This window comes from Lepus europaeus, chromosome X (genome assembly GCF_033115175.1).
Source record: "Lepus europaeus isolate LE1 chromosome X, mLepTim1.pri, whole genome shotgun sequence".
Lineage (NCBI taxonomy): Eukaryota > Metazoa > Chordata > Mammalia > Lagomorpha > Leporidae > Lepus > Lepus europaeus.
The window spans coordinates 26270137-26294506 of NC_084850.1; the positions used below are offsets into that span (position 1 = coordinate 26270137).

The window sequence follows — 24370 nt, forward strand, 5'->3', positions numbered from 1 at the left end:
CCATGTATATTCAAGAGGAGAACAACATTCCTGTTTTCCTTACTTCATTCTAGAACCCAGCCCCTACCCCGCTATGAGGAAGTTCTCCCATTTTTTAAAGAGCTACTTATTTGAAAGACAGAGTGAAAGAGAGAGAGAGAGAGAGAGAGAGAGACAGAGAAAGAGATCTTCCATCCGCTGGTTCACTCCCCAAATGGCTGCAAAGGCTGGGACTAGGTCAGACCAAAACCTGGCACCTGTAACTCCATTCAGGTCTTCCAAGTAGTTGGCAGGGAGAGGTCCAAGTACTTGGGGCCTCTTCTGCTGTTTTCCCAGACACATTAGCAGGGCACTGGATCAGAAGTGAAGTAGCCAGGACTTGAACCGGAAACTCATGGGATGCCAGTGTCATAGGTGGTAGTTTAACCTGCTATGCCACAACACTGGCCTCTTCCAATTTAAATTGTTCTATTTTAATGATTTCACATATAAGGGTACACTAATATTCTCATGCCCCCTATCTTTCCCTACTATTAACCAAATACCATTCCCTACAACTCCAGAATCGTGTGTATATATATCCCAATCACTTTACTTTGCTTCCCTTCATGCAAAGCAGGTTCCTCTACCACCACACACAACTTCACATACACAGAATCAACTGGAAATAACCCACTAGGCAATTTGAAGGCAGAAGAAAGGAGATGGGCAGTTAAGTAGTTCAAATGCCTGTGTCCCACACTGAAGTGACTGGGTTTGACTGCAGGCTACAGCTCTTGACTGTAGCTTCCTGCTAACACAGACCCTGGGAGGCAGTGGTGATGGCTCACGTAGCTGGGTTTCTGTCACTTGCACTGAGTTCCAATCTCCTAGCTTTGGTCCTGGCCTAACCCAAGCCCTGGGCCTTGCAGGCATTTGGAGACTCAATCAGTGGATGGAAGATATTCTCTCTCTCTCTCTCCCTCTGCCTCAAATAAAAAAAGAGAGAGAAAAGAGAAAGAAGCTGGGCCTTTGCTATTCACCTCAACCTTCTACCTGACTACATTTATTCTAGCATTTTCTAGTTCCCTGGGTTTTCTTCCTATCCAAATATTTCTACTGTTGTCTACCCCAAAGGATCAGTCTTACAAGGGACATTGCATCCTGTTCTCAGATACATTAATTCTTGTATTTACCAAGCAGCTAAGTAGTTGTATGCACACAGTTCCAGTATGGACATCTGCACGGACTCTTCGGATGCCTCCATGTTAAAAACCTTCCCTATAAACATTTACGAGACTGAATACAAAGGAATGTTAACTGTCTGTTAAATACCTTGTGAAAGCTTACTGAATCAAATGAATGTAGTTACCTCCAAAGTAGTCACCTTGTAAGGTAGCCAGGGCTTGCCATATCCCTGGAGCTCCTCTGTGAGCATAATCCAAATCCATCCACGTGCGCTTCCATCTCCTCACTGTCTCTGAATACCTCCTCGCTCCTTTCTGCAATCATTTGATATTCAGGAACATCCAAGATGCATTCAGAACCATCTAATCAAGCAGCACCTTGAAAAGCGATACACTCTAATAACAACAGCCTAAACTGTGGTCAGAAAACTTAGAGAGTACTTCCAGTCCCCACTTTTCAGCCAGCTCACTATGTCCACCTGCCATGTCGTCTGCTGAATGGGGATAAACTATGCTCTGCCTGAAACTAAGAACCTGAGAGCACTTATGAGGACCAAAGGTAATCTATTCCAACAAAAAAGTAGGCAAAAGTAAAAGTTTGATTCTTTCACTCACCTTTCTTATTTATTTATTCGAAAGGCGGTGAGAGAGAGAGAGAAAGAGAGAGAGAAAGAGAAACAGAGAGAGATCTTCCATCTCCTGGTTCGCTCCCCAACTGGCCGCAATAGCCAGGACTGGACCAGGTAGGAGCCTCTTCTGGGTCTCCTACGTGAGCACAGGGGCCCAAGCACTTGGGTCATCCTCCACTGCCCTCCCAAGCGCATTAGCAGGGAGCTAGATCAAAACTGGAGCAGCTGGGACTCGAACCAGTGCCCATATGGGATGCCAGCATTGGAGGTGGCAGCTTTACCTGTTAGACCACAATGCCGGCCCCTCACTCACATTTTCATACTACCAGATTGTTTTAACTTGTCTACCCACTACCAAGGTACATTTTTCCTATTATTCAAATAGGATCACTTCCATTTCCTGCTATAAGGAAATTATTTCACTCCATTTAAGGAACACCTCTCATCACAGCTTTATAGTAGACTCGGGCTCTGGCTATAAGATTTTGCACAACTTCTAGGTGTCACAGACACCTAGAAAACTGAAGTGGTCACTGTGAAATGAATCAGCCCCTTTTAAAATGCAAAGCCATTTAAAAATGTCACCCTAAGTAAGTAGGGTCATTCTTTGAGCACTTCTAATTTCCGCTACACCAAAACTAAGATTTAGTTTCCTCAGTCTTGGTCTTCAGCAGGACCATGGCTTTCACACTCCAATGCTGAATCAGGGTAACAGGACACTTGAATCCCCCTTCTGATGCTCCTGTGCCCTGCAACTACGTACTGTGACTGTGGCCCTCCAGGGTCTGCATTTCAGCATGTTGTATTCATGAAATGGAATGTTCCATCTACAGAGGATTCCTCCTCACCCAGCTTTTGCCTTTCTTAGTCTCCTGAACCTTGGACACAAATATTTGGAAAGACTAAAATAAGGTTATTTTTCCTATTCTCTCACCCCAAACCAGATCTAGCTAGGGATTCAATTCAATTCAGTATTTGTTATTAAAATATTAGTATTTATTACTCATTCAAAACTAAATCTAGGGGCTGGTGCCATGGCATAGTGGGTAATGGTGCCAGCATCCCATATGGGTACCGGTTCAAGTCCTGGCTGCTCTTCTTCCAATCCAGCTTTCTGCTATAGCCTGGGAAAATAGTAGAAGATGGTCCAAGTGCTTGGGCCCCTGAACTCATGTGGGAGACCTGAAGAAGCTCCTGGCCCCTGGCTTCGAATCAGCTCAGCTCTGGCCATTGCAGCCACTTAGAGAGTGAACTAGTGAATGGGTGACCTTTCTCTCTGTCTCTCCCTTTCTCTGTCTGTAACTCTAACTTTCAAATAATTAAATCTTTAAGAAAAAATACTGAATCTACATCTAAATATCTCTTATTAAACAATAGTATCTCAAAGAATTTCAAACTGTCATTATTAATTCAACTTCCTATCAGGGTTGGGTTTTGTGGCCCAGCAGGTTAAGCTGCCACTGGACTATAGCATATCATGCCATTAGAATGGGGATTTGATCCCTGGCTGCTCTTCTTATGACCCAGCTCCCTGCTAATGCTCTTGGGAAGGCAGTGGATAATAGCCCAAATACTTCCGTTCCTCCTACCACACGGGAGACCCAGATGGAGTTCCTGGCTCCCTGGCTTAGGCCTGGCCCAGTGTTGGCTGTTCTGGGCATTTGGGGAGAGAACCAGTGAACCAGTGGATGGAAGGTCGCCGCTGCTTCCCTCCCCACGCCACTACCATTCTGCCTTTAAAATAAAAAATAGACAAATCTTTGTAAACAATATTTTCTACTTCTTTCAATAGCTCTCTCCAAATATATCAAACATGATACAAAGTACACAATATGCATTCAATAAATCCTTGCTAAATTACTAGGAAAAACAGAAATCCTCATGTACATCACGTGGAGACCAAAAACGCCACATAGAAAGCATTAAGTTTGAATTCCTTTTACTTCCTTAACTCACAGAAATTTTTCTCTTTTTTACTTTCACAATAAAGACAATCATAGAAATAAAAAAGATTGGGTGAGACAAAACAATAAAGTCAACTCCCAACTATCTGAGTATGGTTTAGCCACAGCTAATCTGTAAACTCAACTGACATACACACCGCCTTTGGCCACTGTCAGTAGGTGTGTGTTCAAGCAACTACTCATTTTAATATTTGCCTAAATACCATATAAATGGGGGGGGCGGTGTCGTGGCATTGCAGGTAAAGCCACCACTGGCAATGCTGGCGTCCATATATATGGGTGCCGATTTGAGTCCCTACTGCTCCACTTCTGACCCAACTCCCTGCTAATGTGCCTGGGAAAGCAGCAGAGGATGGCCCAAGTGCTTGGGCCCTCTGCACTCACATGGCAGACCTGGGTAGAGCTCCTGGCTCCCGACTTCAGCCTGGCCTAGCTCTGGCCATTTGGTCAATGAACCAGCGGATGGATGCTCTCTTTGTCTCTGTCACTCTGCCCTTCAAACACATAAATAAAACTTAAAAAAAAAAACACTTCAGCTGCACAGACATCTATTTTACAGGCTATTTTTTTTTGTATGCTCAAAAGTTTGGTTTGGGGAATCCAGAACTATTTGAGGTATTATGTGCTCATTCAATAGTTGATGAACATCCTTGTCGTAGAGCCATACCAGAGCTAGGCTCTATCTACCAGTTTTTATAGAATTTCCAGATGTCAGAGACAGCTGGAAAGCCCAACCAGTCGTAATTAAACACAGCAGCTCTTTTCAGAAAGCAGTGAATGTTTAAAATGTCACCCATGGCCCAAAATGTCCCCTGAAGTTTCAACTGGATATACATTCTTCAGTTCTTTCCCTGAAATACTGAGCAGTGTTACCTTACAACAGTTAAAAAGGTGATCACTTCCACCTCAAAGGTGGCAACTCAAGCTACTTCATCCTACCAGGACACACTGTAAATGCTCCATGTGTACTAATTTGAGGACAGTTCAAAATGTTCATGGAAAATGAAATTAAAAGATAGATTTGGGGCTGGCATTGTGGTACAGTGGGTTAAGCTTCTGCTGACATATGGGTGCCAGTTTGAGTTCCAGACATTCCACTTTTGATGCAGCTCCCTGGTAATGTGCCTGGGAAGGCAGTAAAGATGGCCCAAGTGCTTAGGCCCTTGTCACCCATGTGTGAGAATGGGATGGAGTTCCAGGCTCCCGGTTTTGGCCTGGCCCAGTCCCGACCATTGGAGAGTGAACCAGTGGATGTAAGATCTCTCTCTCTCTCTCTCCTCTAACTCTGTCTTTTTTTTAAAGATTTTATTTATTTATTTGAAAGAGTTACAGAGAGAGGAGAGGCAGAGAGAGAGAGGTCTTCCATCAGCTGGTTCAGTCCCCAGTTGGCCGCAATGGCCAGAGCTGTGCCGATCCGAAGCCAGGAGCCAGGTGCTTCTTCCTGGTTTCCCATGTAGGTGCAGGGGCCCAAGCACTTGGGCCATCCCCTACTGCTTTCCCAGGCCATAGCAGAGAGCTGGATTGGAAGAGGAGCAGCCGGGACTAGATCATGCCCATATGGGATGCCGGCGCCGTAGATGGAGGATTAACCTACTGCGCCACGGAGCCAGCCCTGTAACTCTGTCTTTCCAATAAATAAATAAGTCTTTACAAAAAAAAAAGATAAATTTATTTTGGCGCCAAAAAATTTTGAAATCTATACAAACATGAGATCTTTAAAAAGCTAATAGAAGGGGTGGGTATTGTGGTGCAGTGAGATAAACCACTGCTTGAGATGCCCACGTCTCCTATCAGACTGCCTGAGAGTGAGTCCCAGCTACTGCACTTCCAATCCAACTTGCTCCTAACGCACCCGGCAGAGGCAGCAGATGATGGCTCAAGTACTTGAGTCCCTGCCACCCACGTGGACACCCAGATAGAGTTCCTGGCTCCTGGCTGTTGCAGGCACTTGAGGAGTGAAGCAGCAGATGGAAGCTCCGTCTCTATCTCTGTGATTCTGCCTTTCAAGTAAATAAATAAAACTTTTTTAAAAAGATTTATCTATTTATTTGAAAGTCAAAGTTACAGAGGAGGAGAGAGAGAGAGAGGACAGAGAGGCAGAGGCAGAGAGAGATATTCCATCCGCTAGTTCACTCCCCAGATGGCCACAGTGGCCAAAGCTGCACTGATCTGAAGCCAGGAGCCAGAAGCCAGGAGCGTCTTCCGGGTCTCCCACACGGGTGCAGGGGCCCAAGGACTTGGGCCACTTCTGCTTTCCCAGGCCATAGCAGAGAGCTGGATCAGAAATGGAGCAGTCAGGACTCGAACTGGCACCCATATGAGATGCTGGCATTGCAAGCAATGGCTTTACCCACTACGCCACAGCTTCGGCCCCAAATAAAACTTTTTTAGAAGTTCATAAAGAACATGTGTTATGAAAAAGTATGCATGGATTTCAAAATTTTGGGCACCAAAATAAATTGATTTACTTTAGAGTTAGAGAGAGTCCATCTTCCATTTACCCACAACAGTTAAAGCTGGACCAGGCTGAAACCAAGAGCCTGGAACTCAATCAGGGTCTCCCATGTGGGAGGCAGGGACCTAAGCACTTAAGCTCTCGCCTGCTGCCTCCCAGAGTGTACATTAGCAAGAAGCCAGAATTAGAACTGGAGCCATGACCCAAACCCATGCCCTCCCTCTGAAATAGTATGCCGGCGTCCCACTTAGCATCTTAACCTAGCAAGCATTTTGTCATTGTTATTTTTTGAAGATTTATTTATTGAAAGGCAGAGTTGAGAGTGAGAGTGAGAGTGAGAGAGAGAGAGAGATCTGCTGGTTCTCTCCTCAAAGGCTGGACCAGGCTGAAGCCAGGAGCCAGGAACTCCATCTGGGCCTCCCATGTGGGTGGCAGGAGCCCAAGCACTAGGCCATCTTCTTCTGCCTTTCAGGCACATTAGCACAGAGCCTGATCGTCAGTGAAGTAGCTGAGACTCTAATCAGCACCCATACGGGATGCCAGTATTGCAGTTGCAGGCAGGAGCTTAACCCTCTGCACCACAATGCCAGCCCCCATTTTTGTCTGTCTTCCAGGGAGCCTTTTGGTACAGCAGTGAAGATGTAGCTTAGGTAGCCCACATCCCATAGCAGAGTGCCTGGTTCAATTCCCGGTTACTCCACACTTCAGCTCCAGTTTCTTCCTAACAAAACTGCGGGGCAGCAACTGATGGCCCAACTACTTGGGTCCCTGCCATCCATATGGGAAACCCAGATCAAGTTCCTGGCTCCTGGCTTCAGCCTGGCCCAGCCTCAACTTGTTTCAAGGACTTGGGGAGTAAACCAGCAGATGGAAGATCTCCATCTGTTCATCTATTATGTCTCTTTCCCTGCCTTTTAAAAGAATAAAATATTTTTAAAAATAATTTGATTATGACAATAGATCCCACTTATTGGAAATCGACCATGGGCCAACCACTATATATACAATATCTCATATAATCCTCATAGCCCTGTGAGGTTTGTATTATCACCTCCATTGTACAGTGAAAACTGAAGCTCAAGAAAGTTAGGCAGGGGCTGGCACTGTGCACAACAAGTTCAGCCACCACTTGTGATGCAGGCTTCCCATATGGGTGCAGATCAGAGTCCCAGCTGCTCCACTTCAGATCCAGCTCCCTCCTAACAGCTTGGGAAAGCAGCAGAAAATGGCCCAAGTACTTGGGTCCGTGGTACGCATGTAGGAGACCTGGAAGGAGTTCCAGCCAGGTTATTTAAATAAGGAAGGAAGGAGGGAAGGGAGGGGTGAGAGGGGAGGGAGGGAGAGGGAAAGGAAGAGGGAGAGAGGGAGAGGGGAAGAGGGAGAGAGGGAGAGAGAGAGAGGCAAGCAACTTGCTTCTTGCCATATAGTCAGGAAGCAGAAAAGCAAGGACTCTAACCTAAAGTTGTATGTCCCCAGAGCCCCTCCCCCGAAATACTTCTGATATATGCTAAAGTGTGAGAACCACTGCACTATACTAACCTGAACAGGCAGCCACGTTAAACATGGTAAAGCCTTATCATAAGAAGGTATCCAACAGCCTCATGGAGTCAGGTACAGGGTGCACTGACTGTCCCCTGGGATCATGATCATGTGTGGTGTACTTCTCCACACAGTCTAGGAAAATGAAAATGTGCTTGTTTTTCCTGCCCCAGGACACCAGCACTATAACAAAACTGTACCCTTCAATGGCACCAATGATTTCGGGGCATACCATAGTAATGAGGGCTTCTCTGTACAGTTGATAAAGAAGTCCCAAACACAAAGGTTTGCCTGCTCCTTAGCACTCTTGATTCCTCATGGACCCTTAGCTGAAGGCCTTATTTATAAAAAAAAAAAAAAGATTTATTTATTTGAAAGAGTTACAGAGAGAGGGAGACAGACAAAGAAATCTTCCATCTGCTGGCTCACTTCCCAGACGGCCACAACGGCCAGGGCTGGGCCAGGCCAAAGTCAGGAGCCAGGAGCTTCATCCGGGTCTCCTATATGGGTGGCAGGGGCCTGAGCACTTGGGCCATCTCCCACTGCTTTCCCCAGGTGCATTATCACAGAGCTGGCTCAGAAGGGAGCAGCCAGGATATGAACTAGCACTCATATGAGACGCTGGCATCACAGGTGGTGGCTTTATCCCTACACCACAATGCCAGCTGCGTGAAAGTCTCCTTGAGATGAAAACGTATCCTATCCCGCACACATTTATGGGTAAATGTGCAAATCACCACATTTTACAAATAATAAGTAATCTCTATTCAAATTCATCTTCAAATTCATTGACCAGAGAAAATACAACCTTGATATGCAGCCTGCAGTTACTTTTAAAAAATGATACATCTTTAAATGTTTTATGGGGAAAGAGTAGCTTCTGCCCTTAAAACAAAACAGAAAAAAAAAAAAAAAGAAGGAATGAGGACATCTTATTTGAAGTATGGGGAGAGAAGTACAGGGTTAAATTTTTTTACTCTTGACCAGAATTTAACTTCAGTTTACCAAAGAAAGTTTTCATCATAAAAGATTGTTTTTAAGTTATAGATAAAGGGCCAGCACTGTGGCATAGTGAGTTAAGCGTCCGCCTTTGGCACTGGAATCCTGTATGGGCACCAGTTCGTGTCCTGGCTGCTCCTCCTCTGACCCAGCTCTCTGCTATGGCCTGGGAAAGCAGTAGAAGATGGCCTAAGTCCTTGGGCTCCTGTGCCCACATGGGAGACCCAGAAGAAGCTCCTGGCTCCTGGCTTCGGAACCGCTCAGCTCCAGCCACTGCAGCCATCTGGGGAGTGAACCGGTGGGCAGAGGACCTTTCTGTCTCTCCCCCTTTCTATCTGCAACTCTACCTCTCAAATAAATAAATAAAAATCTTTTTTAAAAAACGTTATGGGTGAAGACTCTGGTGGAAAAGGGCACGATTTAGGAAAAAACGGTTTCTACATTATTTTAAGGATGACCATTCAAAAACTGGCATTAACAAGGCCTCGTTCATCTGTGAGATCATGTAATATACCGTTTTAGCATCTTAGTGGCTGAAAGGTAGATTACTTCCTCCCTCCCTCTTTGGCTGTCCTGACGCCAAACATCCTGGCAAGCATGGATTAACGTCTAATTCAAACTCAAGCATGAAAACTCGAAGGACTGGGGTGTTCTCTACTCCTTATGCATTCATAGTTGGCTTCTTCCCTCTCTTCCAGGTCTGTTTTAGCCCATTAATTTCCACTTCGCCCAGCGCTCTCTCTATACCACTCCAGTGTTTACTTTCCCACCCAAATTCAACGGTGAATTCCTTCTCTCGGAATCTCAGATTTTGCTCGGCCCTGGAAAAGAGCTCTCCATTCCCTATGGCTGTCCTATTCCATCCACAACTTATCTCAGCTAAAATCAATGAAGCACTCCATCTGTTGTACAGTACAACTCCTGATCAGAGCCTCTTCTCCATACTCCTACCCTGCCCTCCAATTCTTGCCCAAGGCTTTCACACCACTCTATCCTGTCTCATTCTGGAATTTCCATCACTCACCTCTTTGTATCTAGGATCCCTCCTACTTGCAGCCTGGAAAAACTGGTGTATTCCCACTTTCTCCTTCTTTTCAAGGCCACTCTATTTAGGACAGTGAATCCCTTCCCCCACTGAGTATCCTTACTTCAGTCTAGATTTTCTAATTAAGGCGTAAACTTGTTAAACTTGTTAAGTCCTGGATGCCAGTTAACCTCTGCCTCTTGCAGGACCCTTCCAGAACTGTGGCTATCAAAGGCAAGCTTTTCCATGCCACAACACCAGCTCCAAATGACAGCCTCCTGTGGCTCTTTATTCCTCTTGTTCCTTTTTCCCTCACATTCTGCATCTTGAACCTGTATACGGCTCTCAATCCTATTTCCTTATAAGTAAATATATCTGTATGTGTCCGTAAATGGCACTTTCTCCCCAACCCTACCTTTACCCAAGAGCTTTCTTTTTTCTTGCCCAACCTCAGTGATTCCAGAGTGACAGTGTAAACTCTACGCATTCTTCAAACTTTTCTTTGGAAAATGTTATTCTGGAGATTTCAAGGTATTACTTTTTCCTTAGCTGGCCTTAACATGGGGCCAGTGATGAACACTTATCTTCACTGCCCAACCAATCCTCTTCCTGACTTCTCTTTCTGCTTTCATCAAGTCTCTTTCTCCCCTAATTCTGTTTATCTCAAAGAAGTCCCTTCCCAGGGGCCGAGCTGTGGTGTCATAGGTTAAGCCTCTGCCTGCGGGTGCGCTGGCATTCCATATGGGAACCGGTATCCCATATGAGTCCCAGCTGCTCCGCCTCCATTCCAGCTCCCTGCTAAAGGCATGGGAGAGCAGTGGAAGATGGTCCAAATGCTTAGACGCCTGAACCCGCATGGGGGACCCAGAGGAAGCTTCTGGCTCCTGGCTACAGATCGGCCCAGCTCCGGTTGTTGCAGCTGCTTGGGGAGTGAACCAGATGAAAGACCGCTCCCTATGTCTCTCTCCCTCTGTCTGTAACTCTGCCTCTCAAATAAATAAATAAATCCCACTGCTGGGGCTGGTGCTGTGGGGCACCAGGTTAAAGCCCCAGCCTGCAGCACTGGCAGCCCATACAGGCGCCCATTGGAGACCCAGCTGCTCCACTTCTGATCCAGCTGGTGTGCCTGCGAAAGCAGCGGAGGATGGCCCAATTCCTTGAGCCCCTGCACCCATGTGGGAGACCCAGAAAAAGTTCCTGGCTCCTGGCTTCAGATCGGCTCAGCTCTGGCAGTTGCAGCCATTTGGGCAGTGAACCAGCCGATGGAAGATCTCTTTCTCTCTCTGCCTCTCTGTAACTCTTTCAAATAAACAAAATAAATTGAGAGAGAGAGAGAGAGAGAGAGAGAGAGAGAGAGAGAGAGAGAGAGAATACTCACTACCACGTGTACTCATTAATATTTTTACCCGGTTTAAGTGAACTGCCTTATAAATAAAGCAGAGAGCCCTGGAAGAAATTCCTTTCATTTCCCAAGAAAGGCTAAGCCAGCGAGAAACGGTTCCTCCCTCTCTCCCTACTGCTTCCTGGCAAATCTAAATAGCCAGATCCACATGAGTGTCCTTGGGGCAAGCTACTATTTCTTCTGGAACTCTCCTCCACTCTGCCCAATCCACAATCCAACAGCAGAGCTTGCTGGGGCCTTAGCTTTCCTCTGCCCTACCCCAACCATCCACACTTTCTTCCTTGTTGGGTCATTCTAAAGAACTAGTCCTCTTTAACCCAGGTATCCACACCCTGTCCCCTTGCATCATCAATGAGTCCTAGTCTTCTCAGAGCCAAAAAGAAAAGAAACCCACCAGCCCTGGCTGCAAAGCTGCTAATGGGGGTCAGCCCTCTTAAAGTCGATTTTAACCATGCTCTGTGCCCCAAGGCCTGTGACTTTGGTCCCCACCTGTTCCAATGGCAGGTGCCTCAACTGCCCTATCAAAACATGTCTGCCTGTCAATATCTTCGTGACTTGGTCCAGACAGCTATGCGGCTCCTAAACCCTACCATCAAGCTTGAGTCTCCTGAACTCCCCATGCTCCCTACTTCCACTAGCTTCCCCAGTCTTTCCTTTGCTTTGCCATCAAAATTTTAGTTTCCTTTGCAACCTTCTGCTTCAATTTGGAGCCCCTGGGTGACTGTTGGAATTAGATTATCCCATCTAATCCCCAAATCTAATCCTCCAAATTTCTTTCCTATATACTGCCATCTTCAGTAGCACACAGAGACATCAACATCCAATTTGAGCACTAAACTGCCCCAAACACCCTCCATTTTGCCACCTACCATGTCCTCCGTAACAAGACTCCCTCGATCCCAACATTCAAGGACAGGGCAGACAAACAGAGAACTAGATGACCTTTCAAGTCACTTCCAACCTTAGGATTGTATTATTAATCGAATCCACTCCCAACTCCAAATGCATACGCCAATTATTCCCCAATAAAACATTTCAGCAGCGGGATTGTGGAGAAACAGCCTTCAAAGTTTAAAAGAACCATGGGGCTACCCAGTAACCAGCACTGGCCTTTGGGGCAGAGGTGGAGGACCAGTTAACCTATGACTGCACCCTCCAAAGTCTCACCAAAGATTTCTGCAACTGTGCCACGGGGACAACCTCCTTCCCACACTCGCCTGAAGAGTCTATAAACTCTGGGCTAGACATGTGCTCCTCCGAAGAGAAGCCTGTTCTCACTGTCTACCAGAGGAGACACCAAGAACCAGTAAGTATCACCACACCGACAGTTTCTCCCGGCCCACACTGTCAATTTCAAAACAATAAAACAAAAACAGAGTGCTTCTACCCGGGGAAGGGAGTGGTGTGAACGGACCAGAAGGGCACCCCACGGGCCTGTGCTGTTGGCCTCCCGGGTTTGCAGTGTGCTTCCCTCCTGCCTTTCCCCACAGCCACCACATCTTTCCCTACAACAATCTCCCGTACCTCCATAACGCGAAATCCCCAGCCGTGGTGCGGCCGGCTCCTCCCAGCCTTGCCCCGGACGTCCCTCTGGCCCAGCCTTCCTCTCGGCGGGACCCCGCCAAGGAGGGCCCCCTCCACCAGCCAGTTCGCCTTCCTAGCTCTTCCCGGGCCTCTGGCTGCCCCTGCAGGGTTCTGTCCTGAAGCTGAACCTCGAGGAGCCAAGCCCACGAGGCCCGTCGTGGGACCCACCCCCTCTTCCTTCTCCCAGCACCTCGTCCTCCATGCACCCGGCCCCCGGGGCTCCTCGTCGTCGTCGTCCGGGCTCGCACCGCCCCCCGTCGGGGGCTCCACCCCCCCCCGCCTGCCCCCGCCCCCAGGACGGCCCCCTCCCCACCGCGCGCCGCCTGCGCCCTCTGCCCCGGCACGGGACTCCCTTTGGCCTCCGTTCCCCGCCCAGAAGCGGCGGCCGCGGCGGCAACGGCTGCGGCGGCCCCAGCAGGAGCAGCAGCGGCGGCAGCGGCGGCGGCGGCGGCGGCAGCGCCGCCCCGGCCCCGCCCCACCGCCCGCCGGAGCCCCACGCCCCGCCCGCCCGCCCCGCCGCCGGACTGTTCCCCCCAAGCCCACCACTGAGCCCCCCCACTCCCCGGCCGCGATCCGCTCGAATCTAGCTACACTGGGCCTGCTGTCCGTTCCTCACGCCCCTAAGGACCGGGGTGGGGGAGCCCTGGGGTTCGCGGCCATCCCTCTCCCTCCTCCAAGGGCTGGGGGATTGCCCCTGATCCCGAAACCCGGCCCCGTAACCGGAGCCTCTCTCCTTTAAGCCCTGGGCTTCTCTCTCAGACCCCTTGCCTCCAGGCCTGGCGCGAACCCTGTGGAGGGCTAGCACGCCAGATCTCCCCCCTGGCTTGCCGGGTCTAGTATAAATTGCCCCCCGATCTCGTCCTCCTTCTATTTCAACGCCCTCCCCGCGGCGCCTGGCCCGGCGGCCCCCGCCCCTAGAGCGAGGGCAGCGGAGCCAGGGCGCTCCGAAGTCATCCCCCGCCTTTTTTCCAGGGACTCGGATAATTGCCCCTGCCCCCATCACAGCACTCCCACTCCCGAATCCAGGCCCCGCAGCTACCTAGGGGTACCCCTTACCCTACGGTTCCCACACCTCAGCGTTGACGAGGAAGCAGCCCTTGAGAACAGACGTCGCACCTCCCTTGAGGTTGGAGGGTATTTTCTCCTGGTCTCTTCAAGACTTCATTACGGACACCACCACCCCCCCCCCAAAAAAAAAAAAAAAAAAACACAAGCCTTTTCTCGCCCTGCCCTGCTAGCCAACCTCCCCTTCGGATCGTCGGATCCTTGGATCTGGGGTTGGGGCCAGGTAGTTATCAAGACGGTAGCCTCTACCACCCTTTCTGAGGAGTGGGGTAATTCCTATGGTTCCCCCCCCAGGATCAACCGACCCCCGTTTCCATGGAGACCCCCGCCCAGCCGGGAAGAAGACTCTCTGGGATCGTAGCGAACAAGTCTCACCTGGCTAAGAGAGAAGGGGGTCGAGAAGGGGGAAGGGCGGAGCAGGGATGGGGTACGAAGGTGGGAAGTGCAAGGGAGCTGTCCCGAAGGGAGGGGCGAGGACACAGCGAGCTCCAGGGAGCGCTACGTCCGGGGACACGAAGAGGACGGCGCCCCCGGGGGGCAAGCAGAGCGGCCGCGGGGCGAAGAAGGGACAGGGCTAAGGAAAGGCTTAAGACAGAAAGAAGCGGGTGGGGGGATACGAAAAAGCTGGGGAGTCAAAAGGGGTGGAGGGGTCGGGGGAGAGAAAAAAAGACGCACCTGTTCCCGGGTCGGCTCCGCGGGGAGGCTCAGGCCGCCACCCGGGCTCCCTCTTACCCCTTCTTAACCGCCACCCGCCTGATACTGCCCCGATCTGAAGCCCCCCTCCGCCCCTCATCGCCACCGACCTCCTTCTCCTCTCTCTCGGCGGCGACGGCGGTCGGACTCTAGGAACTGAGAGGAAGAAGGGAGGGCTCAGCAAAGCGGAGGAGAGACAGAGCCACACACTGGCAGCAGCCGCGGCGAGCGAAAGAGTGAGGGGGAGAGCGGTGTGTGTGTGTGTCTGTGTGTGCGAGCGAAGCCTGGTGGAGTGGGTGCCGGTCGCAGGGCTCGACGGGAAGTGGAGTCCGGCCGGGTCTGCGGGCGGCGCAAGCCCCCGCGCCAGCGGACTACAACTCCCAGAATGCCGCCTACGCGGGTGGGGTGAATGGGGAGGTGGAGGCGAAGGGAGGGAGCGAGCAAGAGAGGGAGGGACGAAAGCAGGGAGCAAGCGGCGGCGAAGGGGGCAGAGCCAAGCAGCCCCGGTGACACTGGGAGGGGAGAGGAGGAGGAGGGGATCGCTGCTAGGACCGAGCGGATTCCGGAGAGGGAGGCAGCGGTGGCTGCAGCAAGCCGGGCAAAAAGCTAGACTCCCGGGAGAGGCGGAGGCACTCAATCCGCGGGGCTGCAAGAGCCTCACGCCCCCCCCCCCCGCAACCTCGACGCCCCTAGAAGGAGGAGGTTGAGGAAGAGAGATCAGTGCGCGGCGGCCGGGGGTTTCTCTCCCCTTCGCCCAACGCTCTCCACCTTATGCCCCGACCTGACTTTCTCAGGCCACTGGTGCCCGATCCAGTGTGCAAATCCAGAGACTCCAGATCTCCCCTACCGGGCAGCACAAAACATTCAGTCCCCTTCTCCCAGGGGCCCGAGGGAGGCTCCCCTTGCAGGCAGAGCGTGACTCCCCCCTTCTTCCCGCCCCCCCCCGACGTCGCCACCCCCATATCCCTCCCCGGAACCCTTCCCTCAAAGCTGGGGCTCGCCTCTCCTCCCCACCAAGAAATGGGAGTCTCTCCGGGCGACTGCCCAGCCCCCGCCTTGAGACTGAGCCTCCACCCACCAGTATCCCCTTCTTAATGTTACCCCCCTCACCGAAGTAATAGTGGGGGCGACCCGAGTTGCACTGGTGGCTACTTTCCATCCGAGACTAGCAGTCCTTCACCGTGCGGATCCTGTGTAGAGATAGAGAAGCACATTAATACTCCCGTCCCCCTCCCCCCAGGTTCGGATCCCCGTGGAAGTGGCTCATGGCAAAGAGGGGTTGGTAGTGGAAGTGAGCGAGGGGAGAATCCCAACCCTCAAACCTCATCCCAGCCATAGAAAACTCAGGGGTTCGTCCCTTTCCTTAAAAGCCATCAAATCACAGTGGGGAGGCAGATAAATTATCTAAACCCCAATGTTCACACAACCCAAAGCGACGCTACCTTGTAGGAATAAGGTACGAACTAAGCTGCCGCCACGGGAAGGAAAGTCTGTCCCTCCCCCCAGCCGCCGTTCACCCCCAAACGCATACCCATAAGAGAGTCAGATGGCCGACGAAGCAGGGGAGGTGGTGAGAGTGCTGGAGAGTAACAGAATTGTGGTAGGGAGGGTCCTCGGCCCCCAGAGAGCAGAATACAGATGCTAAGAGGTGGGTGGGGGGTGCGGCATAATTGCAGACGGTATCTTTCCTCGCTTTTCCCGGAATTGCAGCCCCACACCGTCTAACACTCAGAGTTGCTTACCAGTCAGTCCCCTAGCCCCATTTGTGCGAGCGAGGCGGCCAGAGCCTGGGCAGCCCAGGCACAAACTCCGCGGAAGCTGGCCTTCCCCGCCGCCGCGCTTACCGCGGGCCTCCCTTCCCTCCGCTCGCTCGCCGCCCCGCCGATCTACCTTCGCCCCCGGCCGAGGCCAGACCCCGCTCACAACTCCACGCCCCTACTCCACCCCCGGCTCCCCCTCCCCTCACCCTCCCCCCCGCCGGTCCGGCCCAGCCCCTAGCGCCGCCCCGCCCTACCACTCGGTCCAGAGCCCAGCAAGTGCCCCGAACTCGCCCCCCGCCCCCACGCCCAGGCCAGTCCGGCGGGGCCTGCTTTCCCCCTCCCGCCGCGCCCCGCCCCCGAATCCACGTCCTACTTCGCCACCCAACTCGGCCCGATCCGGGTTCGGCCCGTGCCCACACCACTGGAGTCCCTGGTTCGGTCCGGTGTACGGCCACCTACCCCGCCCTTGCCTGGGTGCCGGCCTGGCCCGCTGCCTGCGCCCGCCGAGCCGGCCCAAGCGCGCGGTCCGAGTCCGGGCTCCGGCCTCGGTCCTGGCGCCGTTGCCGCGTCTCACCACGAGGGCTCGATTCACGCAAGACCCGAACCCGCGTGGGGTGGGGGCCGCGGAAAGCAAGTTTCTTTATCCTCCCCCTGCCCCCCGCTGCAGGGCCACGCCGTCCCCCCTCCCTCATGGCGCCCCCTTTACCTGGGCAGAGCCCCCCCAGCCGCTGTCGCAACTTTGCTCTTCTCCACGCCACCGGGGAAACGGGCGAAGCGGGAGGAGGAGGGAGGTGGTGGGGGGTGCTGGGATCAGGCCGCTGGGCTCCGGGAGGACACGTGGGGGAGGAGGGGAAGGAGGAGGAGGAAGGGGGGGCGGGCCTGCAGTTCTCGGGGCTCCCCCGGCCAGCCCCGGGGAAGCCGGAACCTCTCCGGGCAGCTACAGACCCCGCACTGGCCTCGGGGGAAGAACGGAGCCACCTTCCCCCGGCCAGCCCCGGGCTCCAGGAAGGGGTGGGGGGGGAGCGAACAACGCGGTCCGGGATCGGAGAACGATCGTTTTCGCTCGCTCGTGCTTTATGTGTGACTCTCTCTCCCCCGTGTAGCCTCAATGTCCGCGGGGGGGAGCGGGGGTCTTGCCTGCGTGAGGGGACGCCCCCACCAGACGCCCCGCCCCTTCCCCGGCCCCCCACTTGCCCACCCTGAGCGACCTCGGTGCGTGGTTCTGACGCTCGGGCACCGAGGCCGCCCGCGGGCGCAGCCCAAGCCCAAGCCCAAGCCCCGGCGCCGAAGTGGGACAGGTGCTGGGGAAGGGAAAATGCCGGGGCTCGCCGCCTCTCCTAGCGTCTAGGGAGCGGCCCACCCTTCGTGGCAACCTCCTGGGCTGCAAGCCCCCAGGACCGCCGTCAGCGCGCAGCCCCCCGCATAGGCGGAGAGGCATCTGCGGGGCGGGGGGGGGGGGCGGGGAGTGAGATGGGGGGGAGCGAGAGACCCAAGGGAGGAGGAAGGAGGGGGACGGACGAAAGCTCTGTAAAGGGGGAAGCCTGCAAGACTCTAAGAGCACTGGGCTTCTGCCCACTTTTCCCTGGCTCCTCAGTCACCAATCCGAGCCCCTTGACCCTTACCCTTTACTCTAACGACTCTCCGCCTGGGCAAAGGAATAAATCCTCCTGTGTGTTTACATCCCAGGCCATCCCGGGGACTGAAGGGCTGAGAAGCTTGCGGTCCACGTTGTAACTCTGATGACTTTACATTAACTCCGAGGAGAGCAGCTTGGGCAGGAGCTGAAGCTGCCAGCTGACTTGCTCTCAGTCTTAGGGTGTTTCTTAGCGGCTCCAACCCCGAGCCGGAGCCCGTGGTGGAGCACTTCAAAGGCATAGCCTCAGCCTAGAAGGTATTAAGGGAGGTGCCCAGCAGTTTCTGGAGGATTCAGTGCTTTGTAAACGGAATGTGAAATGAATCGCAGGAATTTGGAAAAAAAAATCTTTATGTGTAGATATATTGATATTATTTATTATGTATTTATCTATACTAAGGAAGTCGGGAGTCATTGAGACTAGAAGGAAGCTCTGCGGGATTCATGTCTTCCTCCTCCTCCTCCTCCTTCCCACCCCTCCCCCTGGGCTTCTCCTAGGCCCAGAAGCTCCATCTCAGAGCTATGGGGTGTCTCCTCTCCTCTGAAAGCACTTGAGAGATGACAGTTGAGACTTGCCTGCTGTGTCTCCCTCACCTGGTCTGAGCCCAGCGCAGGAGGACTGGAGCAAGTTAGCTAAGGCTGCAGTGCCTTTGAGGCCTGATGTTCTACAACCCCTCTTGCTTCTCCTCACCAAGCTCAAAATCCATTGCCAGCACGGTGCACCCACTGGCCATTTTCTTTTGCTTTGGGAACCGCTTTGATAGCAATTTTAGTTGGCAAGTCCTCGGGTCCCATGCATTCCCCCCGCCTCTCTCTCTCTGTCTCTCTGTCTCTCTCTGTCTCTCTCTGTCTCTCTCTCTCTCTCTGTCTCTCTCTTTAAAAAGTGTTTGGCCTAAGTTGCACCAAGGGCTTGGTGAAGGTTTGGAAAGGATTTGTTTCTGCTAATCAACGTATGAACTCACAATGCATTATTAAAATGGGGGGCGGGATCTCTATGGGATCTCTGATAATGCAGCCCCCAACAACTCTGCTTGACTTAACTCAACTTTCTCCACTGGTTTTAATGTACTAACTGCTACATCTACACACCTCTTGCCCTGAGGACCTTGCGACTACTTTGCTCCTTGGCTTAAGGCTGCAGTAGTTTTTTGGACACCTTGGTTCGCCCACATCTCACCATTTGGCTGCAACATTTATCTGGCGAAACGAAGGTTGGGGCAAGATGGTTATTTCCTGGCTGAAGCCCGAGCTTCTCTGAGCCCTTTCCTGCTGGGGGCCAGGCTTCCTGCCCTACAGGAGATGATGGGAAACCGAGGAGCAGGGTGAGGAGAGCTGTGGGAAACCGTGGAAAGAATATAGATATTATTGGTTCTTTTATTCGAGGCTAGAGACACAACATAATCATCACAGGAATACCTTACCTTAGTTCAGCATCGGAGTGTTTACAAAAGCCTTCCACATGTTAGTTCACTTGTTTCTCACTACAATTCTTGATTTTGTAACTGAGGAAACCATCTAAGTGTCTACACAGGGCTTGCTCGAGACCACAGGACAAGTGAGTCCCAGGACCCGGGAAAAAAGCAGTCCAGACTCTTACTTTTTTTTTTTAATTTTATTCATTTGAGAAAGAGACTTACAGGCAGAGAGAGGGAGAGACAAAGGGGTCTTTCATCAGCTGGTTCACTCCCCAAATAGCCACAAAGGCTGGAGCTGGGCCGATCCGAAGACAGGAGCCCGAAGCTTCTTCCGGGTCTCCCATGCGGGTGCGGGGCCCCAAACACTTGGACCATCCTCCACTGCTTTCCCAGGCCATAGCAGGGAGCTGGATAGGAAGAGGAGCAGCTGAGACGCGAACCAGCGCCCATATGGGATGCCGGCACAGCAGGTGAAGGCTTTAACCTTCAATGTCACAGCGCCGGCCCCTAGACTATAGTTTTCAATACAGTATGGCACCTCCATTTCACACCAGCATAGTCTTTTTCAAGCTTATTGTTTCTCTTAATGATTTCTCCCTTCAGTAACTAGCGCTCCAAGCCAGGACCCCCCAGAAGGGCAGCTTGGTGTAAGGGAAAGAGGGTTGTTTGAGGGGACTTCTGCAAGCCAGGTCTTAGCGCTGGCTCCCAGCAGCTACCAGTGGGATGGCAAGCAAGCCCTAACGTTTGCCTGAGAAGCACCAGCTTAATGCCAGGTACTGTAATCTGGGTCTTCCCTCTCTCCCTCCGAAGTACAGACATCCATGTATCTGCCCTCCTCCCCTCCCAAAGACACCTCATGAGCATCAAATGAGCCATGGATGCGAGAGAGTTTTGTCCACCATAAACTACCTGACTCTTGCACGAGTTATTGTCAGTGTCAGCAGCTCCACCAGCCTCCCTAGGTATAGCACAGAGACCTTGAGGTGACACTGGCCTAGGCCCTGCCCTTCTGATGCTAACCAGACAAAGCAGGGCATTTGGGGGGTCCCATGGTAATTTAGTGCCCAAACCAACCTCTGACTAAATCCACGGGATAATTACTTTAATTCTCTGCTTTGTTCTGCAATCAGAGGCCTTGTCTCACTGGTGAAACAGCCCAACCCTATGACAAAAAAAGAAAAAAAAAAAAACTTCCAGTGCTTTAGATCTTTAGAGTTAGCAAAATGAAGCAAATTGGAAGCTACTGGTTGTCCCTTCATTCCCTCACCTCAGTCAATTGAAGGTGAGGTCAGGATTGGAACTCAGGTTTTCAGGATTGCCATTCTAAATCCCCCCAGCAGAAAAGAGGGGGAGGGGATGCAGACAGAGCCTTGCAAGCTGGAGGCCAAGAGGGAAGTATGTTACAAATGTGCAGTCTAGTGTTTTATGTTCCAGACAGCCAGGTTGGGGGTGAGCGAGCAATCCGTGCCCCCACGTGCTATCCCTACGTCTCCTATGAGCTAGGCCTGTTGCAAGCAGGGTTGCTGCTGGAGGTGCTGGCTTCCTGATAACAAGCCACGGAGAGCAGCCTAGTCTCGCCCTCTTGGAGCCCTCACGTTGTCTAGATGGGGAGACAGCAAGTCTGGTTAAACTGAACTCTGTAAACAATCAACAACCTTTCTGGGTTTTATAGCCACGGGGGGAAAACTGAGGAAGGGGGTTAAAATCAGTCTGGAGGCCTCACCAGGTCATGCCTTCAGCTGCCTGGCCACTCCCCCTCTCCCCGAAGTCTCCTACGCCTTTAACTAAATTCTTCATCAAACCTGTATCAGAGGTGCCTCTAGCCTGCTTTCATGGACTCTTGCCCCCACCGCACTCCTCCTCTCAGAACGAATCCACAGCAACAAGGGGTGCAGAAGAGAATCTAAGAAAAATGATTTGCTCTCCCGAACAGCTGGCCATGGCTGCCCACTGCTGACAAAATCAAGTCCATGCTCTTTGCCTAGCTTTCCCTGCCATTCCTGATCTGGCCCCATGCTCCTTTCCTTCTTCTGTTGGGACCACACCAGCCCTCTTGCCACGCCTTGGAGGAGACTTGCACTTTGCCAGCTTCTTGAAATCTCACTCAACCATTACCTAAGTTGGTTCTTCCACGCTGCCTTCCCTGACCCCCAGCCTCTCCCCATGGAAGCTAACTGCTTCTCTGGGGTACCCCCCACCCCCAGTACTTGGCTTGTCTTTCAGTTAGCATGTCTACACCCTGCCTATCTATTTCTCCCACTAGATCTCAAATTCCTCCTATGAAGGGGCCAGTATTTCTCCTCTGTGTATCATAGCCTCCTTCCTCTCCCTCCAATATTCTTCACCTGGTCCTCTGTGAGGTTTCTCAAGTGGATGAATGAGTGGAAGATTCAATCCACTCCCCACCCCCCACCCCTTTTTAAAGATTTATTCATTTATATGAAAGGCAGAGTTTACAGAGAGATCTTCTATCTCCTGGTCCATTCCCTGAACAGCTGCAATGGCCCTGGCTGGGCCAGACCAAAGCCAGGAGTGAGGAGATTCTTCCGGGTCTCCCAGGTGGGTGTAGGGGCCCAAGCGCTTGGGCTGTCTTCCGCTGCTTTCTCAGGTGCATTAGCAAGGAGCTGGATCAGAAATGGAGCAGCTGGGATTTGAACCAGCGTCCATGTGGGATGCTGGTGCTGCAGGAAGCAGTTTTGTGGTTTTTATTTATTTATTTATTTATTTTGCAGGAGGCAGTTTTACTTGATACGCTACAACACCAGCCTCAAATCCCCTTATTTTATAGTGAGGACGCTGAGGCCCAGACCTGGCTTCTCATTTACCATAGACTCTTTATTTTTTATTTTCTAAAGATTTATTTATTTGAAAGTCAGAGTTACACAGAGAGAGAAGGAAAGGCAGAAAGAGAGAGAGAGAGAGAGGTCTTCCATCTACTGGTTCACTCCCCAATTGGCCGCAAAGGCCAGAACTTCGCCAATCTGAAGTCAGGAGTCAGGAGCCTCCTCCAGGTCTCCCACCTGAGTACAGGGGCCCAAGCACTTGGGCCATCTTCTACTACTATCCCAGGCCACAGCAGAGAGCCGGATTGGAAGTGGAGCAGCTGGGACTTGAACCAGCGCCCATATGGGATGCTGCCACTGCAGGTGGAGGTTTTACCCAATACACCACCAAAGACTCTTAAAAAAAAATAATAGAGGGGCTGGCATAGTGGCGTAGTGGGTGGAGCCGCCACCTGCAGTGCCGGCATCTCATGTGGGCGCCAGTTTGAGACCTGGCTGCTCCACTTCCAATCCAGTTCTCTGCTATGGCCTGAGAAAGCAGTGGAAGATGGCCCAAGTCCTTGGGCCCCTACACCCCTGTGGGAGGCCCAGAAGAAGCTCCTGGCTCCTGGCATCGGATTGGTGCAGCTCTGGCCATTGTGGCCAATTGGGGAGTGATCCAGCAGATGGAAGATTTCTCTTTCTCTCTCTCTCTGCCTCTGCCTCTCTGTAGCCCTGCCCTTCAAATAAATAAATAAGACATTAAAAAAAAAATAGAGCCTCACTGTGATCAAACTCCGCTGTTTCTAAAAGTTTGTTTGTTTGTTGAAAAGTAAAATCACAGAGAGAGACAGAAACACAGACCTCTTTTCCCTTGGTGCACTCCCCAAATGCCCGCAACAGCCCCAAGCTGGGCCAGGCCAAAGCTGGAAGCTATGAATTCATTCCGAGTCTCCCACGTGGGTGGCAGGGACCCAGGTGGGTGGCACTGGGACCTGAATCCAGGCACTCGGCTAGGGGGTAAAGGGACCCCTCGTGTAGTCTTCATCTCTGCATCAAATGCCTGCCCCCTAAAGACTCATTTTTAAGTCTTCGTCTCTTACAGTCTTTCTCTTTCCATTTAGCAGGTACACAAGTCTCTGAAGGTAGACAGGCATGGTTTGAAACCTGCCCCTGCCTCTTCCTAATGATATCACCTTGTACACTTTTCTCTGAGCCTCAGTTTCTTCATTTATAAAATGGGGGCGTGGGGCTGGCACTGTACTGCAGCACCAGTTCAAGTCCTGGCTGCTCCACTTCTGATCCAGCTCCCTGCTAATATCCTGGGAAAGCAGCAGCAGATGACCCAAGTGCTTGGGCCCCTGAGCCCGCATAGGAAGCAGCTCCTGGTTCCTGGCTTCTGATCACCCCAGCTCTGTCCATTGAGGCCATTTGGGGAGTGAACCAGCTGATGGAAGACATATTTTCTCTCTCTCTCTCTCTCAAATAAATAATCTTTTAAAAATTTTTTTAAACTGATGGGGGAGCGGCACTGTGGCATACAGGTAAGGCTGCCACCTGCAGTGCCAGCATCCCAAATGGTCACCGGTTGGAGTCCCAGCTCTTCCACTTCTGATCCAGCTCTGTGCTACAGCCTGGGAAGGCAGTAGAAGATGGCCCAAGTCCTTGGGCCCCTGCACCCCTGTGGGGGACCCAGAGGAAGCTCCTGGCTTCCCATCGGCCCAGCTCTGGCCATTGAGGCCATTTGGGGAGTGAACCAGCAGATGGAAGACCTCTCTCTCTCTCTCTCTCTCTCTCTGCCCCTGCCTCTCTGTAATTCTGCCTTTCAAATAAATAAATCTTTAAAAAAATCACTTTTTTTATAAAAAAAAATGGGGGCTAATAAGTACCTCCTAGAAATATTATAAGGATCAAATGAGTTCTTGTACGTTAGGCACTTGGAATAGTGCCTGGCACCTAGTAGACACTCCATAGTGGTTCTTTTTAAAACGTGAGGAATTTTTAAAGAGTTCAGAGCTTGAGAGCACCTGCTTCATTCAAGCTGGGGAATAAAAGCCACAACCTGAACATAAAGAAAAAGCGAGGTGTATTTTTGGCAAGGGAAATGGAATAAAATTTACCCGGAGTTTTCAGTACTATTCCCTCTTCCCCCCAAGAAACTAAAAGAATATGGAGAACAGCACCCAGTTCAGTGGACCACATTAGTGGGAGCTCACCAAGTTCCCTGAATTTGCAGTGGCCGAATTCCTGCGGCTGTGGTGGTGACTACACAGGACTAGAAGGATATTAGTGCAGACCAAG

General features: G+C 51.7%; 1 protein-coding gene across 4 annotated transcripts in view; it reads right to left on the reverse strand.

Moving 5' to 3' along the window:
* BCORL1 (BCL6 corepressor like 1) overlaps positions 1–17041 on the reverse strand; it is a 70796-nt gene extending 53755 nt beyond the window's left edge. Inside the window, exons 1-2 of one of the 4 annotated variants that reach the window (XM_062183749.1) lie at positions 16966–17041; positions 15610–15689 (exon numbers count right to left, since the gene is read on the reverse strand). The gene's annotated coding sequence lies outside the window, so the exon portion shown is untranslated. Of the gene's footprint in view, positions 1–14609; positions 14723–15609; positions 15690–16030; positions 16220–16241; positions 16323–16965 lie in introns of those variants that run through there. The other 3 variants (XM_062183747.1, XM_062183748.1, XM_062183746.1) reach the window with 3 other exon arrangements.
* Between the last annotated feature and the right edge of the window lie 7329 nt (positions 17042–24370).